We start from the raw sequence: 18,431 nt of genomic DNA on the forward strand, positions 1-18,431 counted from the left end.
TTCGTAGGTGGGAGGAAGACATCTGTAGCTGGAGCAGGACTAAACTGAGTGGCTGTGGGAGACAGGGACTCTGAACTGACAATTTGGTAAGGGAGGGCTCAGGTGAGAATTCTCATTTCTACTGGTGGGTGCAGGGTTTTTTTTCTAATTAAAAATATATACAAAATTTTCATGATGGTGGTCTTCTTAACATGATTTGAAAACTGAATGAACATTATCAGTGACTGAATGCTTTACTAGCATCTGTTAACTTTAAAATTATCCCTATTTTGATCTTTGAAAGTACCTTTTGTTTACTTACTGCTTATCCCCAGTGCAGGTACATTCCCTTGCTGTGTTCAGGCAGCAGTCCTGATTCAGACAGGTAAGGGTTGCACGTGGCCAAAACAAGCCAGCAAAGGCACCTTTCTCTTGCTCAGTTCCTGGCTCTGACTGCATTTCTCAAACACCTAGTGCTCTTCCAAACTCAGTTTTTGGGGATGTGTAGCCCTGCATGCATAAACCTGAGCAGTGTTGAGGTTCACAGGTGTCTAGGAGCAAGAGTGATCAAAGAGCTATAAAACAAGGATGTGCTTAGTCATTTCACTCACAGGCCTATGAGAGACAATGTATTTTTCTGCAACCTTGGTGTCCAGAATGATGGAAACATTAGCAATGAAGTCCTCAAAAGAGATTTTTGCTGTTTTGAGCACTACCCAGTAAGATATTTTAAGTCTTGCCCATATACAGAATTCAATGACATTTTTAGAAATTATCTAATTATACCAGTGCAGGTTAATATGTATATTGTCCTAAGTTATTTTATGTTTATTTTTATCAAGTTGATGATCCAAACAAATAGCTGATAAAATCTGTGTCTGTAAAGGGATGTTACATCAGATAAATCAATTTAAGTTATAATTTACCTGGAGTGATATAGATGTGTCTGCAAGCAAGATTCTAGAGTGGATTTTCTGTCCTCACTTAAGCATCATAAGAATTAGCAGTTCTGCTTCTTCCAGTTTTTTATTTTTACATCTTTCCTGCATTTTCTTGCATATATGCATTTTAAATTATTTACAAATTACATTTCATTCTGATACTCTCTGAGAAAATCTACTATGTTGTTGCTTAGAATACCTTAGGCACACCAAGGGAATAATTTTGGTGCAAGCTATTTTACTAGCATTTTTTTTTCAATTCTGTATGTGGCTTTAGATCAGAAGAACCTATTCCCATTAAAATGTTAAGCATCAAGAGACTCCAGCATTGTATTCTTACATAGTTGTACAATGAAAAGAAATTCTAATCTGCAGAGTATCTTATAAAAAGGAAAATATCCTGCCTAATGCCCAATGCATTTTAGTCAGGCAGAAGTTTTATGGTAACTGATGGATTGCTGCAAGTGCATGGAATAGAAATTAGTGGAGGCACATCTTGCAACTATCCAGGCTGTAACTTTGGAATAAAGTCCCCCAGAGCCCTCATTCCCTGCCAGCATGTGCTTGACTTCCATTTTGCAGAAAATTCCCTAGAACTGAATGATCTGCCAGAGTTAGATGATTCTATCTTTCTATCTTTGGATACACTGCAGAATAATTGTTTTTTTTTTTCTCAGCTGTTCGGGAAGGTACAAGCAGTGGGTTGGGTGGATATTTACCTTTTCAAATAAAGGATTTTGGATTGTTAGGTAATTGTCCTTTTACATGATTCTGTTTTATTATTCTAGGTGTAAGATGAACAGAATGCAGAGTGAAACCTACTGCTTTCATTTATTTACTTGTGGAGACCCATGATATATACATGTGAGATCCAAGATAGTTCAGCTAGTTTCCTGGGTTTTCATGAGCTTGTTTTTGTTTTATTGTTTCATAATGCAGACGGCTATATATTAGGTTATAAATCATTCTGCTTCTTTTGATGATTTTATTGCAGATGACTAAAGCAGAATAATCCTGTCCAAAAGAGGAGTCACATTGCTTTTGGCTTTCTTGCTTTACACATGGTAGAAAGAATAAAATAGTATTTTTTAAACCTGTGACTTGCAGAATTATCAAAGAGTTTGAGTCTTAGATTGTATATCATTATAAATAATGTTTAAAACCCGGCAGTCTAGATAGGTATATGTTGGACATTTGGGGTTACATTTGGGGCTTAAATAGTGAAACTGAGGAAGAATTGAGGAAAAAGATCGAGCCTGCAGTCATGTAGTGTGCTTGTATTTAAGATGTCCTGTGTTTAATCCATTAAGGTGTCCTGTGTTTTAACAGGGGGCACAAACAACATGTGGCAGGGATACCAACCTTCTGTTTTCTGTCAGGGTCTGCCATTGAATGCACTCACATAGGCAGGAATGTCACTGTAATGTCTTCATCCTTCAGACAACTTGAACCGTGTTGAAACAGCTACCAGGTTGGCAAGATGGACAGAGAGAAACTGTTACCATGTTTTAAATATGTTCTGTACTGGTTTGGGGTCTTGAAGAAGTCTGGCTGTGAAGAGGATCAAAAGAAATGGATTCTTGGTGAGATGTCTTGTCCCCCAACACAGCCAGCCCATGTTAGTTCTGCACAGCATTCCTTTTGCTGCAGGGAACAGGTAGTGCATGGGTCAGCATTGCATTTATTGTGTACTTTAAGGAAAAAATAGTATCAAACCTCACAACAAATTATGGAGTTGAGAGGCTTCTCCTTGTTTTCAGTCTCAGATGGCCTTTAAAGCATCTGCTGTGACAAGAGCTTTGTTCCGGTGGCTCGGTTCACCTGCAGTACTGACCAGGATTTGAAGAGCTGACTAAAGCCATTTCTGTTCCCAGACAAAGGCACAGGTAGAATTGCTGGTCTTGCTTCCTAGGAATAAGCTAGTGGGAAATTGTAAAGTGATAAGTAAGGAGCCGTACTGGATTGGAGTGCTCCTATTGAGTTAACTTTCTTCTACTCTGTTCCAGTCATCATACAAATGCTGCTTTTCAGAAACGTACTAGATCAAGTCACCTTATACCTCAAGAATTAATAAATTATGCTGAAGTAAGCTTTTTTTCCCCTGCATGCAGCTTCTAATTAGTAGAAATGATGTGAGGTAATGTTTGCCTCATGTGAAGCAGAAGTGGGAATTAAAAAATAAAGTTAACGCCCAGGACATTAACACCTGGTAATATCACATTTAATGTTAATACGTACACAAATGACTTAGACAAATTTTTGTGCCACAGGATAATTAAATCGTCTTAAACTTTAAAATAAAAAAAAAAAAAAAGTACTGAAACAACAAGGACACAAGAGAAGAGGAGATGCAGGAAGAGGAGTAGTTACAGCTGCAGGAACCAGAGCGGATTTTCTTCTCTCCAGCAGATGGCAGAATTCTCTCAGCTACAAAGCGGCAACAGCAGGTTGAATCACCTGAAACCTGATCACTCAGGAAGCAACATACAACCTTTTTTGAGTTGCAGATCCCTGAAAGATCTGGTGGAGTTAGGAGTTCAATACATAACAAAATTAATTATCTCTTGTGATGGAAGAGATGTGGAAGTCACCTGGCAGCAGAGCCAGAAACAGTCCATATAGCTCAGATTTACTCTACAGCTGAATTGTCATACCTTATCCACAATATACATGAAAGCCCACAGAGCTTTTCCACATAGCTTTGACATGCAGTTGGGGAAGTTCAGCAAGCAAATGTGCTGAGCAGAATGGTAGTAGAAGGATATTCCAGCTTTTGCGACAGCTCTCAACATATATATTCAGCCACTGATGAAGGTAGGATACTGGGCTAGATAGACCTTTGACATGACATCATATGGCTACTCCTAGGATGCTTTGCTATGCTACTGACACTAGTAAATTGTTTAAATAATGTGAGAAAATAATATTTTGCTACAGATATTTTTTTTAAGTCCTTACTCAGCACTATGTGGTTAAGCAGCTGCTGGGTAAGGCAACAGGATTCAAACTCCAGGCATCAGTACCTTATTCTCCATATATCTTCTGGCAAGCCACTCATCAGTGAGTTTTACAACTTTATACTTGAAAAATTTGGTGCAATGCCCTCAAGAGATAAAGTTATATTCTTCGGATGAATTTGTCTTTATTAGGTGCTCAGATACAATAGAGTTAGAATGATGACTAGGAAGATGGACTGTAAGCATAAACTCTTGATCTAAATGCATCCTTTTAGATAAACTTTGACATAGTTCCTGAGATCTCATCTTCTAGCAAACACTGTATTTTATGGTTTTTAGTGATAACAATTCATTCTAGTTTTGTTGTTGAAATTGTTGTTTGAGTGTTTAAAAACTTCTTGTAACAGCCTGAGTAGGAAGAGTTTACTTCCACTGGGAACAGCAACTTGTTATCAGGTATTCATTCAGCTTGTGCCAAAATTGTTTTTTATTGTGTTGCTTGACTTTTTAATGATAAATAAATAGAGTATTTTTCAGCTACAGATATATGTGGTCAAATAATTTATTTTAAAGTCCAGTTCTGGCCCAATTCTCATCTGATGTCTTGTTCTTCAAGTCAATTCATTAAAATTGATGGGCTGTTCCCTGCCTTGCCACTAGATTTTGTCTTCCTCAGATTATAGCCTAGCTGTGAAACCCTACAATGAAAGTTAATTCTTCTGCCTTTGCTCTCTTAATACAAGCAGAATTTTAAATAGATTAGGATTCAAGAACTTTTTCCCCTCTCTTAGAGGAAGTAGAAGGAGAGGATTGAATGCAGGGTGGCTCTGTATTAATTCATACATTCTATTCAAAATCAAGGTCAGTGGAGCAGACAGAATATCACTTTAAAAAAAAATCAGCTGTCATATATTTCTTGTTCTTCTAATGAGCCAAGAGTAAGGAAGTACTAATTCATGTCTCCAGATGTGTAGGTTTTATTTAGCTGTTTGGCTTCTGAGGTGACCTTACCGTGTACCTTTTGTGCAGGTTTAGAATGTGGATTAGTAGAATTCAAGGTTTGCCATGATACTTCTATTAGCAAGCTCTGAATAGATAGATATTCAACCATCTGTCATGGGCATTGCTTACAAGGTGGTCAAATCGCTCCTTCAGCTCTAGGACAGTAAGAGACCCTGAATAATTTTGCTGCAGCTTTTACTGTGCTTATTCCCAGCCATCTGCAGTCCCTGAAGCATCATGGATGTCCCCTGAGCTTTTAAACCTATTTTCCATCTGTTGCCTTCCCACCTATCAGCAGCACTAACATGCCCCAGAAGACTTTGCTGCTCTCCCTGACAGTGAGAGCAACATTTGGAGCCTTCTGTCGTGTGCTGGTGCTGCTGGGAGCTGGCAGGCAAGCCTCAGGAATTAAGAGCTTCAGAGCCCTGCAGATCAGGGTTACACTCAGAATTAGACTGTGGTCAAAGCCATGTACTAGTCCTGGAAATTGAGAAGCCCACCTACAACCTCAAGAGTGCTACTGGGACCTGGCACCTGAATGTTCAGAGCTGTTAATATGATTCCCCTCACCGTGGGTAGCCAGGCAGAGGGCAGAGCCTTGATTCCATTTTGCTGTAGCAAATCAAAAGTAATTTACTGCCCTGAGATCTGGGAATAAGGAGAAGGAGGAAGGGTAGAGGCAGGTTTGCTTTGCCTTCTGGGCATAACTATCTGCCAGATGGCCAGTTATCCCCTCAGTTGCTCAGACCTAGAGCCACAGGCACATCTGACCTCTGCACAGTGCAGAGGGAGTGGAGAGTGGAGGCAGATAGTTTATTGTGCTTTGGGGGGTGGAATAAATACTGGAGAGGAGAAGAAGCTCTCAGAGCTAGTAGAGAGAGTGACTTGGGAATAATATGCAAAAAATTAAATAATATCTATTGATTTAATGATCTTACCTCAGGCCTGGGACACAGTCCTAGAATTTATTAATCTTTCAGCTGTGCGTGCACTTAGGTAGTTCATGGTTTCCATATAGGCTCTCCTTTCCTTGGTGCTTCACCTTGTAAGTTCTAAATCAGCCACATAGGAGGAAGACTGGAGAATGTTTCCATACATCCTTCTCCATACATACCAGCCTCCCTGCCACAGCTACATTCATATATCCACGCTTCATAGAGAAATTACTGGTAATTCACAGAAATCTGTATTGGAGTACTCATTCTTATTTTCCCCTGGGTACTATGGTGCAAACAGCCAAACCATTATTTCCTAATGCTACTTTTATCTGTAAATGACTACAGGAATTGGGATATTACATGATTGTGTTGAAATGATGGGATGGCATAAGGAATCATATCTTTGAAGTAGGAAGATTCTTTATGGGCGAGTCAGAGGCTGAGTAAGCCTAATGATAGGAAGAAAAGATAGATAAATGGATAGGGAGACATCCATCCACAGTTTCAGGAGCCAAAAAGATGAGAAAGCAAAAATAGAGTAGAGCACAACAAAACTCTTAAGACAGCAGAACTGATAGTGGTTTGGTAAGGAGGTATTCTGAATCTTGTGCTGTAGCAAAGCAGCACTGAATGTTGCCAGCATAATTTGATTCCCAGTGATGTTGGATAATAATCTGGCCCTTCACTGTGATCTTCAGAGCCTCTTTTGGGTAATGTGAACATCCAGGTTAGTAGGGGTTATGACTAGCCCCTGCAGTGAGGGTAACTCAGGTTTTTGTTGATAGATCCTGCTTCTCCTCGGCCAGGGGGGTGCAAACCCCGCAAAGTGCCCTGCAGCCTCTGTAAATGGCTGGTTGCTTCGAGTCATTAACCAGTAACATTCCAGTCTCTCACTGGAGGTACTGCACTGGAAGGAACCCTTTCATCCAGCTGAACTTAGGAAGAGCAGCTACCAGCTGCATGCAGGCTCGTCTGCTGCCACCTTGCTTGTCACACAGAAGCTTCCCCATCCTGGCAGCTTCACTTGACTCCCTGGCATGAGTCAGTGCTTCTCCATATTAAACAAGTTCTCTGCTGCCTTCCTGCTTTAGAGATGGAAGATGATATTTGGCAGGGGAATGGACTCATGTCAGATATTTGCTATTTTCTTGTCTCCTGACAACAGACTGTTTTTGAAAAGGTTATAAAGCACTCTGGTAGCTCAGTTACTGAGAACTGAAGAAAGACTTTTCACAGTTTGGTACCCATTTTCCCAAGAAATCTGATCTGACGTAAGCACAGTTCTTGCCCAAGCTGAGACATAGAGAGTAATAACCTTGCAGATGCTGCTTCTGGCTGATGAAGACTTTATGGTCCTTGATAAAACAGCTAAGAGTAAAGAGCTGGCCTATTTGGGATTTTCAGTTCTCCTTCTACTCTGTCAGTACTGGCAGAAATGGGACAAGAACTGGAGTACAGCAGGGAGTGATGGGAGGTGAAGCAGAATGGTGAAAAGGGGCAAGATGCCTAGAAAGAAGACTGGAGAAGGGAGTTTTTGGAAGAGGACAAATGCTAGAACCTGTGTAAAACTGGATAAAGATTTAACTGTTTCATGTACTTTGAGAAAGGAATCTGGGATGCAAGAAAAATTAGTTTCTCTTAAACAAAAGAAACCACCTTGTGAAAGCATGAGAGACCAACAATCTATTTCTAAATAAGATGGAAACAAGAGTCACAATAAATAACTAGTAATGGAAATTAGGAAGTACAGGAGACAGAGAAGAGGGACTAGCAATACAATAGACCTGCAAAGATATTGCTTGAAACATTTGGATACTGAGGGGGCAGAGGGAAGAGAAAAGGAAAGTAATTTAAAATATGTTTAGCCATCATATTTTATGATGGATGAACAAAATAAACATAAAGATGACAAGAGCTGTCATGAAGCTTTACAGAACAGATTTAAAACCAGAAACACCAGCTTCCTAGACATCTGCAGGACTTCACCACATACATAGCTCATTCAACTGTTCTTTCTAGAAGGGTTTGCACTCCAGCTTCCTACACTAATTGTTGAAGCACTATTATGCATGTGATTTATTTTATCTGTTGACAGTTTAGAGGAACTCGTAATGTTTGGTCATCAACAAAATCATAAAAATTCTACCTTCACTTCTGAGTGTTCCTGGCACAAATAATAAAGGGAGGAATTTTAATTAACAGTATACTGGTAACTTCATTATTTTTCCTCTGTAGAGCTCCTGCAGAAAGACTGAACAGGATTAACTGCAGAAATGGAAAAGGAGAGTAAAAGAAGAACAAAGAGAAAAGTGAAAATTGACTCCTTAGCAAATAGCTGTCTAATTAGGCACCATCTTGCACTGTGAATTAGATCAAAAGAAATTTCATCCCTGCTGCCCATCCATTGACTCCACCAGAGACAGTGCAGTACTGAAGAAAGCCTTGGCATTCTCAAATATATATTTCCTTTGTAGTAAACATGTAAATTAATTGTGCCTGGGTGGAAGAAAAATGTGATTCTGATTTTAGTTTTGCTACCGACACGAAAAGATACTGTTTATATGATTAACTTCTATGTAGGATTATTTTTCTGCTCTGCTTCTGGACATCAGGAGTGAGACTTTGTTCCTTGTGCCAGGCCCAACTCTTTGGCCACACATGTGTCCTTCAGGAGTTAAGGAGCATGCTGCCTGGGACTGAGAAAAACAGGGATGGACAGAGCTCTCCATAACAGTGAGGTTTCCTGCTCCTGTTGTGTACAGCACCTCCTTCTGCAGCAATTATGTTTTGCTTGCTGTTGATAAAAGCCCCTGTAAGAAACTACAAATGGACACACAGCTCCACCACTCCTCTCAAAGCAAGAAGAAACTCTATGAGTCCTTTCAGCTGCTGCTCCTGTACTTCATCTTTGCAAAGCATTGGAATACGGTATAGTCTCACTCACTAATGACTCTGAAGCTCTTTTATCTTTGGAGGAAAGGCTTTACAATGACAAATATCATATTGCAATCCTATACTAATCTCTGAATGTCTGGTGCAGATGGGACTAGAATTTGTGCGTGTTATTCAGTTCAATAAAGAGCAATGTAGTGTCCTCAACAGATCTCTGAATGACCTTTCTAGACTTAAAAAAATTACCTATCCAGGTTATGCTTTTGCAGCATGATCTACTAATATTTTCTCCTTGACTGGAAACCAATACCAAATTACTCAAGTAAAGAAAGCTGTATGTATTTAATAATGCTAGTCATCCCTGTCTAGTCCATCACCTTCTAATCAAAATCTCATTTCAGATTGTAGAACTATGTGAAAATGCTTTTCTTTTTAGTTGCTGGTGTTACTGTTTTTGTTCTTATTTTAAAAAGTGCTTATTCATTTATTTTTTATTATGACTGTATATTTCCACTTGGCACTAAATGTCTTGTATTAATTATGGCATCTACCATGAACCTACCATCCACCACAGAAACCAGTTTAAATCAACATAATCCACTGGTTGATGTTGTTATACTGTCCTCTAAACAGAGAGGTCCCCTTAATCTCTTTTCAAATCTGCATATGCAAATTTCCTGATGAACCTCCATAGGTTTCCAAGGAGTACCAAAAAGGTAATACCTTAGAAAATAAGCAAGAGGCATGCATCCCTGAAAAGAACTATTATTTCTAAACTAGTAATTTTCTGCAAGAAGCAGTTAGTAAAGAAAGGCCACATCTTTCAAAAGGATATCTCTACAGGACACAAGTTTGGGTGGGAAATAACCAGACCAGTAACCTAATGTGACACTGATGGACAGCTGCTACCCTCCTGGCAGAGATAAGGAGCAATGTTTGCTCATTTCAACTTACAGAGACATGAGTAAAACTGATATGCACAAGAAAGTGTAATGTAAGTACAAAAAATCAATGAAAAAATTAATTTTGACCTACAAAAGAGCCTCTCTCAGTAACTTTTAACCCTTTCTGATTATTTTTTTTTTGTGCGTTTCCAGACAGATCAAGGATTTAAAGAGCAAAGGTCAAATTAGAAGACACTTCAAACTGTAGTCTAACAGAATGACCTGTATTTTTCATTCTTTTCTTTTCCTTAAATTGTGATTCTCAACTGGGGGGTGAGGGGCACCTCCAATGCTCTCATTGTACTTCCAAGTTAATTTTTTGAGCCCTGCGGTCAGCAAATGTGTCTGCAGTGTGCCACAGGAACCTGTACTTCCCAAAGCAGACCAAGAGAAGTGTTTCCCTTGGGCACACTCTCTCCTCTGTGTGATGGGGAAAGAGGCAGTGAAGGCAGACAGAGAATGATTCCAGTAATGTAATGAAGATGTTTGAATTCTCCTGAAGGAGAGGGTACCTTTGGCTCAGAACTGCTGGATAGGGATATATTAGTGGAAACTCTAAGAAGCTGTCAGGCGCCAAGACACTGACACTGGCAAGGAAAAGCAAATTAGAAGAATGTAATTGGTCCAAGTGAAGTAGCGCTGGCTGAAAGTATGGATAGTTAGACCAGCTACTGGAGTGAATTTATACTAGTAATTTGACCCTTTCCACTCATTATGAAGTGAAACATAAGGCAGAGAACAGCCGAGATGCTGAATAAGACTCTTCATTATTCTAGTCAGTTCAAGCAGGGTAGGGAGCAGGAATGTATTTCAGAAGAGACAAGAAAAAGGAAGAAGCACAAGAGTAAATGTGCTAAGCTGTTACCTCCCTTATACATGCAATATGGAAATATTCACATAAAGAAGAAATGTGAAGGAAATAGAACAGACCAGGAAAGTCTGAGATGACTCTCTGCTCTCAGGCAGAGTGGCTGTCAGTAGTTGCTGCATGTTAGGAGGGCCTTGATGCAGCGTTACTTTTTGGCAGATGACCAAAGGGCTTGAAAATGGACCCTGATACCCCAGTAACTAAACAGTATGTCCTCTTTCATGTGCTACTCCTTACTGATTTGGATCCATAAAACTTCAGTGCTGGAGCCAGATCCTAAAATCCATACATAGAAGTTAGCAACTTCTCTGTGTGGTGAGTCAGATATGGGATGAAAACAAGCCTGACTGCTGATAAGATGGGCTGAGAGAAACACAGCTGCAAAGAAAGTATCCTGCAGGAGATGTTCCTGAATTCAGCTCTCTCCTAATGCTAGGGTGAACTCCCTTTTCTCTCCGGCACCTAGTCTGACTTTTGGGTGCCCTCCCCCCCACTCTGCCTTTTAGAGGGGCACAACAGAGAGGGAAATTTGATATTTTTGGGGCAAGGAAGAGCTTGCATATAGCTTAGTGAGGAGAGAAAGGCAAATCAAACCAAGCTCTCTTTTCACTGGGCTGCAGGTTCATATTGCCTCCCACTCTCTGGTTTCCCTGCCTTGGAAATCTTTGCTGTATGCTGGCCCAGTTTTAACAGGCAGTCTGTATTATCTTTCCTTTTTCCTTAACTTCTTTGCTGTCAATTCATGATAAATAATAGAAAAAAATTTTACTGTTATGTGGTTAAGCACTGGACTAGTTTACCCAGGGAGGTGCTGGAGTCATGATCCCTGGAGGTGTTTAAGAAGTACCTGGGTCTGGGTGATGTGGTTCAGTGGCTACAGTGGCAGTGCTGGGTGGATGGTTGGACTTGATGATATTAAAGGTATTTTCCAACCTTGATGATTTTGTGTGGGAACACCAAGATAGAGACTTGAATCAAGTTGCATACGTCCTCCTCTGCTACCGCAGCAACTGAATTGCAGAAACAATTTCACTTAGGCATGTCCTAAACATTTGAAAAGCTAATTTCACTTCTGCTGATTCCAGTGCACCCTGTTTAACGATAAAACTCATATTTAAATATGTTTTCTTTGAAGAGTACATCTATGGAACTCTAATACCTAAGATTGATTTTTTTTAAACTTGATATCTGGAACACTTAAAATACCACCAGAAAATAATAATAAAAGGAAGTGTTAATAAAATCATTGAAATACCACCTGATTGGTGAATCCATCTGTATTAGTGCACATTGTTATTTTAGTAACTAGCTCATGACATATGTTCTACGCTCTGCTTGGAAGGAAACAGTCTTTTTCTGCACAATCATTTATTTATTTCAGTAGGACCTTTAGTAATAATATCAGCTGGGCAATGTTTCATTAAGAAGTAACTGCTTTGATAACCAGTTAAAAACTGAATTTCTGAAATAATGTCTTAGAAAAGTGACAAGGGAAAAATGAAGAAGGACAAAAAGTAAGGCCTAATATATTTTTACCTTGAATCAAGTCCGTCAAATTTTAAAATTTCCATTGCCTAATTTTTTAGGACACAAGACCTTGTCCTGACTGCCCACAACAGCTCTCAGCACGGCCAACAGTAGCAGACTTGGGCTTTTAATAAAACACACATTTAACCAGACAAGACCTTGGAAAAACTTTCCCAAATCCCAACTATCCTGGGCTAGAGCAGCAGAAGCTTTTGTTAGAAATACACAGCCCTCTAGGATGTGTAAGAAAAGCCTTGTGATGTGTAAAGAGTAGCCACTGTGTTTATAAGGGATGGTAAATGAATCCCTTTCCCACAGTGGCCATCTGTAGTAATGTCACTTTAGAAGGATTACATGATCTTCCCCTTGCTTTTAGCCAGCATCGTACAACATGCACTTGAATGCAGAGCTTAAAGAAAAGGAGCTCTTGAAGGTCCTTGGGTCTCTTCTCTTTCAGATTCCCTCAGCAGGCCTGACTGATAGTTTTCTTTCAATTTCTCCATGTAAGAAAGCACAGTGCCTTGGCTCTGTAATCCATTGTTCACACAGACATCACCTGCCACAAGCAGAGCTCTGCTAATCTGCTGGGTCACTTCATCACTCAGAGGGGGAGGGATGTTTCTTCATGCTTTGGCTGTGGGTGCCTTGCTGGCCTTTGGGTTAAAAGCGCAGAGGCATAAGTGACAGTGGAACTTCAGAGCGATTCAGAGAGCTCAGTCTTGCACACAAAAGAGTGAAGTTAACCCGCTGTTGAGAAGAATCCACCTGTTACATTTTTGGCAGACACTTTTCTGAGCTCTTCCACTATGCTTCCCTGATGCAAACAGAATTTCTTGCGGAGCAGGGGTATTTTTCATAGAATCAAAGCTGAAAAGTTTGTTTTCTGTAACATAGTGTAGTACATCTATTATGCTACAGGCTATTCTCAGACATGTTTATACTAGGGCTGCTCTTCTGCACCCCTTTTTGCCACCTGAAGGTATCAAATCCCAAAGGAAGGGCATACAAAACTGTCACAATATTGCAGGTCATTGTCTTAATTATGTGTGATTTAAAAACTTTGGCCTATCCTCCACACTTTTTTTGAATGGAAAAGTCTCCTTCCCTACTGATCAAAGAAAAGTCCAATTTAATTTTATCTTTACTCTATAGTTCATGTGAAGAATTCTTGCTTCTTAATAGGTGAAAAGCATTTCTGGTCTTGCAGAAGCAGTTTATCAGCATTCATATGTCTAGAAATCACTGGTGAAACACCTATTGAAAGAGAGAAGAGAAGAGAGATTTTCAGGAAGACTGAAAATCTTTTCTGTTTTTTAACACAGAAAAAGAGAGATATTTGATGTGACTGGTAAGTAAGGTTTTGTGTCACCAGGCCACCACCATAGTGGAAATGAATTGGCAGCTTTTCTTCATGGATGTGGTTAAATTGATGTAATGGTACCTAGCAACATTAGTTCAAATAAAATGTTAAAAATAAATGCAAAAAATAGAGGACAATCTTTTGAAGGTGGTTATAATAGCATTCTTTTATACACATCTATAATGGTAAATTGTCATAAAAGACATTTCTGTGGAAGCTGTGTTTATTTTTTTTCAGACCAAACGTTAAGCATCTGCTGCCCTAATTGCCCTAAGATATAATTCCTCATCATAAAATGAGACTTCTCCTGTGCAGAGCTTGTAATTTTTGCTGCTTTTTACAACTCCAGCACTTACTGTGTATTTATATTTTTGATTATTCTATTCAGAAACTAACAATCTCATAGTTAATAAATAAACTTTTTTTTTTCCCCACTAGGCATCTGTTGCTAAAAGAAGAGCTAATATGTTAGGTAAAGACATATGAATGAGACCAACATGCAGAAAGCTCAGAAATATCCAGACACTTTTAACACTGGCAGCCACTAACGAGACTGTCAAGTGCCAGTCGAATTTCAGATGTTTTCCTTGTGAGGCTTGGTAGTGCCTACGAGCACTGCCAACAGATTGTTAAAATAACCCCAGGAATACACCCTTTCTAGGTCAAAACCAACTGTGAAGCTGAGTGCACTGTAATTATAGTGCACTTAATGAGTTACAGCTTGAGCTAATCACACCCCACTGAACTAAAAAGCTGTAATTACAAGGGAGATAATGTGAGCTTGGCAGGAACTCCTATGGCAGCCTATGGCTTTGAGGGAAGGAAGCTTCATAGTCAGTTTGCTGGTCATTATAAGCTGGGGCTCAGCTGGGAAAATTTGTAATTCAAGAGGTAAAATCAAGTTTGTGGTCAACAGAGAGAAAACTTTAGTAGTATTTACCCAGCTAATACAAAAATGTTCCCATTGAAGTTTTACTTGGAATTCATTATTTTTGTCAAATCAGCCATTATAGTAACGGTTTTATGACAGCATTGTGCTGTTTGAAAGAAGCTAATATAATTTATTGGTGTAACTAAATACAGAACAGAGGCCTCTGTAGTTTTCTAGTGTTCCATCTGTTCCTCTTATGTTCCACCTATGAAAGAGGTGTCTGGATGAGTTATTAAATTTAGGGTTTCGCATTTACTTCTTGATTTCCTGATGGTCTCAAATTTACTTTATATTTCTGGAAAGGTACAAAATAATATTTAGGAAGATTTAACTTGGTGCTACTAAATATTTAATTATTGGTTAGATTTTAATGAGTGTAAGGGTTTGGTTCTGTTTATGATGCATATAGGCTGTGCTACAAGTAGAACATTTGATATACAGGACCTCCTTAGCACCACAAAAGTCCCACAGAGAACAGTCCACAGAAATAACTATAGTAATCTTCAACAAAATGCCAGATCATTGTGTTTGAGAACTCACAGTGACCTGCTCTTTATAGAGGAACAAAGCTGTGACAAATATAAGTAAGAGTGGTGGTGGTGGTATTTAATTTATATTTACCAAAAATCAGCAGCCGGATCTAATCGAAGCTGTCCCTGCTCATTGCAGGGAGCTTTGACTAGGTGACGGGTTCCCCCTACCCAAATTATTCAATGATTCCATGAAAGAGGAAGAAACTGGAGAAGAAAAAGTCATTAAAGAATTATTGAGTGGCTAACATAGCGGAGAAGTCATACTGCATGGGATGCATCCAGGATCTTGTTGGAACATTTCCGAAGATAACCAGGGAGACAGTGGTCCCAATAGTAATGGCTTTTAGTCTTGATCCACTCTTTTAATTGGTGGAGAACTGAATTTAGACCTTGCATTCATTGACACAGTATCACATGCAAAATTGTTCTGCTACAACAGTATCTGCTCCAAAACCTCCTGTCTACCACAAGTACCACTGTTGCTGTTAAACACAATCTGATAACTCAGTCAGCTAAAATGCAGCTTTAAATTTAGTGCCTGTAGGTACTTCTTTTCACCAGGAGATGTTGCCATGTCACATTTTAGCTTTCCCCTTTGGCCACTAGATCAGTGCAAGAGAAGTTGCTCTAGTTTTCAGGAAAATGTTCCTTACAGAAAAGGACCAGATGTTCACTTGTGCCGAAGAGCAGAGGATAATGGAGGAACATTATCCTGCAGGAACAGTGGGATGGAAACAGCTCATTGTGCTTCTAAGTGGAAGCCTGCATAACCTGCTCCCTGCTGGGTTCCATGAGCCTCCAGCAGCAGGAAAGGAATGTATCAAAGGAAGCAGCTGCAGTGGGACAGATTTATCCCAGGATAAATATGCCTGGGCAGAAAAGTGACTGTGTGGCATACACAGTGCAGAGGGGTCTGCCTGAAGCCAAGTGTGGAAGCAGGGAGAGTCTGAGTAGGTCTCTCAAGAAGGGTTTCTGCCAGGGTGGATTTCAGTGAAATGACCTTATTCTGTGGTTGTTGTAGCTTCTCTCATTCTTGGGAGTTTTGGGGTCTTTTTGTGGTTTTGGGGTTTTTTGTTTTGTTTTTGCTTTGTTTGTGGTTTTCAGTTGTTTGTTTGGTTTTTTCTTTGTTTTTTTTGTTTTGTTTTGTTTTGTTTTGTTTTGTTGTTTGGTTTTTTTTTTTTTTCCCTGCAAAGAGATGAAATAGAGATTTGCAGATGAGGTAGGAAGTCCTGCGTATACCTGGCAGGTAGCCACCAGGAGATGGCACCTTCCAATGGAGAAGGTGATGCTCCTTTCTCTCAGTATTGCAGCTTGTACACCAGGTTCTCTTGTGAGAAGGAGGGTTTGGTACTGGAATGCTACACCATTCAGCCTCAGGAGTAACCAGGAGAAAGAGCCATGTTCAAATCCTTGTGCTAGGAGCTGAGTTATTCTTCAGAATTAGTGAACTTTCTTGTCAGCCCAGGCCCAAGAGGAAAAAGACTGCTATGTGAAGCCATACAAAGATTGGCTATTATCAGCTGGTGAAAAGCACTTATTGAGTCAACAGGTTTGCTGTAGGCACAAGGGAGTAAAGTCCCTTGAAGCCTTTCCATAGGCCCTCAGTCCTTGCATGATCAGTGTCTGCATGTTTCTGGTGAAATGTATAGCAGAAGAGAAAGGGCTATGATAACTATTGAGATTTTCATGATGCCCACATGGAAATGAGTGCCCATGAACTCATATCCTTAGCAGAAACAATTGGTTAGGACTTTGGTTCATTTTATTAAAGTTTTACTTGTTTATATGTATGAAGGCAAAAGAGCTGAAAATCTAGAGGATGAGAAGTACCATATAAACACAATATTCAACATAATTAGATATTTATATTTTACATGTTTTATTATAAACCCTGTGTTTGTATTTTGGCATTAAGGCACTGCATAAATGTAAATATTAAGCTCGTTCCAAAACTTAGACAGGTATTTTTTATGCTAAAAAGAAGGCTGCAAAGTGGAGTTTTCTTTTTTAAAATCTGCACTACAAATATCTGGCTTCGTTTGTATATTCTGAATTTTGTTAGCAAAAACAATCAATGTGCGAACAACGGTGGTTCTGCACTTGCCTTCCCCAGGAGTAGTCTCTCATTAACCTGAGCTATAGCAGTTCCCTGGAGCCTCAGAGTGCTACAGCAGCATTGGAGCACTGCTGAGACAGGGAATGCAGGATTAAGCCACCTTCACCCACTGCATCACTGGAGACTTCCCTGGTTTTGTAGAGACCACTGTGTGTGAGATGACTTTCAAACCATCACTGTAACACAGAAAGACCGTGGTCACTCAAGGGTTTGAAAAGTTTGATTTTGAGGCTGGGGGTCAAGGTGGTCAGGCACTGGAAAAAGGATCCTCAGAGATTAAAGACTCACCTTCCTTGGAGATGTTTAACTCTTGATGGGATTCTGAACTCTGTTCTAGCCGTGCCTTCTTTGAGCAGGCAAATGGACAAGGTGACCTCCAGAGGGCCCTTCTAGCATGAATTATTCTATGACTCTATGATCTTGGCAGAAAATCCCTCTCTACTGGGTCATATATAGGAATTTACATTATTTGTAGATAGCTAATAAAAGATGCGTCTATTGCCTTACTTGTTGGAAATACATTTGGTTTCTTGTTACTGTAACTCTCAACAGCATCTGTACTTGTTTGACCCCACTGAGGAGGTAATAGAGGTCTCTGAGGCACACTATCCATATATTTTATATATGTTTAATTTAAACTCTGCTGCAGGATGGTGCTAGCTTTTCCAGTTTTCTCCTTTACCAGGGCATGTAAGTGCTTATGTCCTAATCTATATAACGTAATAAGGAAAACAGCAAATGAGTTTCTTTAAGAAATTCTCAGCATTTTAATAACAGTCCTCAGTCTGGAAATGTTTGAGTGCATACAGTGAAAGTTATTTGGAGTCCAAGGCCATTATGAGAATCAATGACACAGGTTTGAAAGCACAAAAGTCTTGCATATTGTTCAGATAATTTTCAAGATACTATTTCCAATTCCCTTAAATGCATGGAAGAGTAAGATATTTGTGGTGTATCACTTCAATAGGGTTACATCTAGATAATATTGTCTATCTGTCACTGTCAACTGGGGGATATTTCAAGCCCGGACCCCAATTAAGTGTACAATATTCATGAGCTATGCCTGTGTTGTTTACAGGACTGCACTTCATAATAAACACAATTCTGTATTGCACGGTTAATGACAATCAACATAATTACTGTAACCTGGGTAGAAAATTGCTTCTGAGTTATAATGAGGCATTTTACAAAAAAAATAAAATTATTCCAAGACTTGAGATAACAGCTTTAATGGAACATTATTAATTTTTTTCCTCCCTCCCCCCCACCCTGCTTTTTTTCTTCAAATTCCAGTACTTTTAAGGCAACTCACCTCAGAAGTGCAATTTAGAAGAAGACCATAATCAGCAAAATGGAATTTAGAAGGAAGGCTGGAATTTATTAAGATGCTATATTTAATGCACTAACATGTCTCTGGTTCATCTTTACTACAGTAGTAAAAAC

Source organism: Taeniopygia guttata, chromosome 1A, assembly GCF_048771995.1.
Source record: "Taeniopygia guttata chromosome 1A, bTaeGut7.mat, whole genome shotgun sequence".
In the NCBI taxonomy this organism is placed as follows: domain Eukaryota; kingdom Metazoa; phylum Chordata; class Aves; order Passeriformes; family Estrildidae; genus Taeniopygia; species Taeniopygia guttata.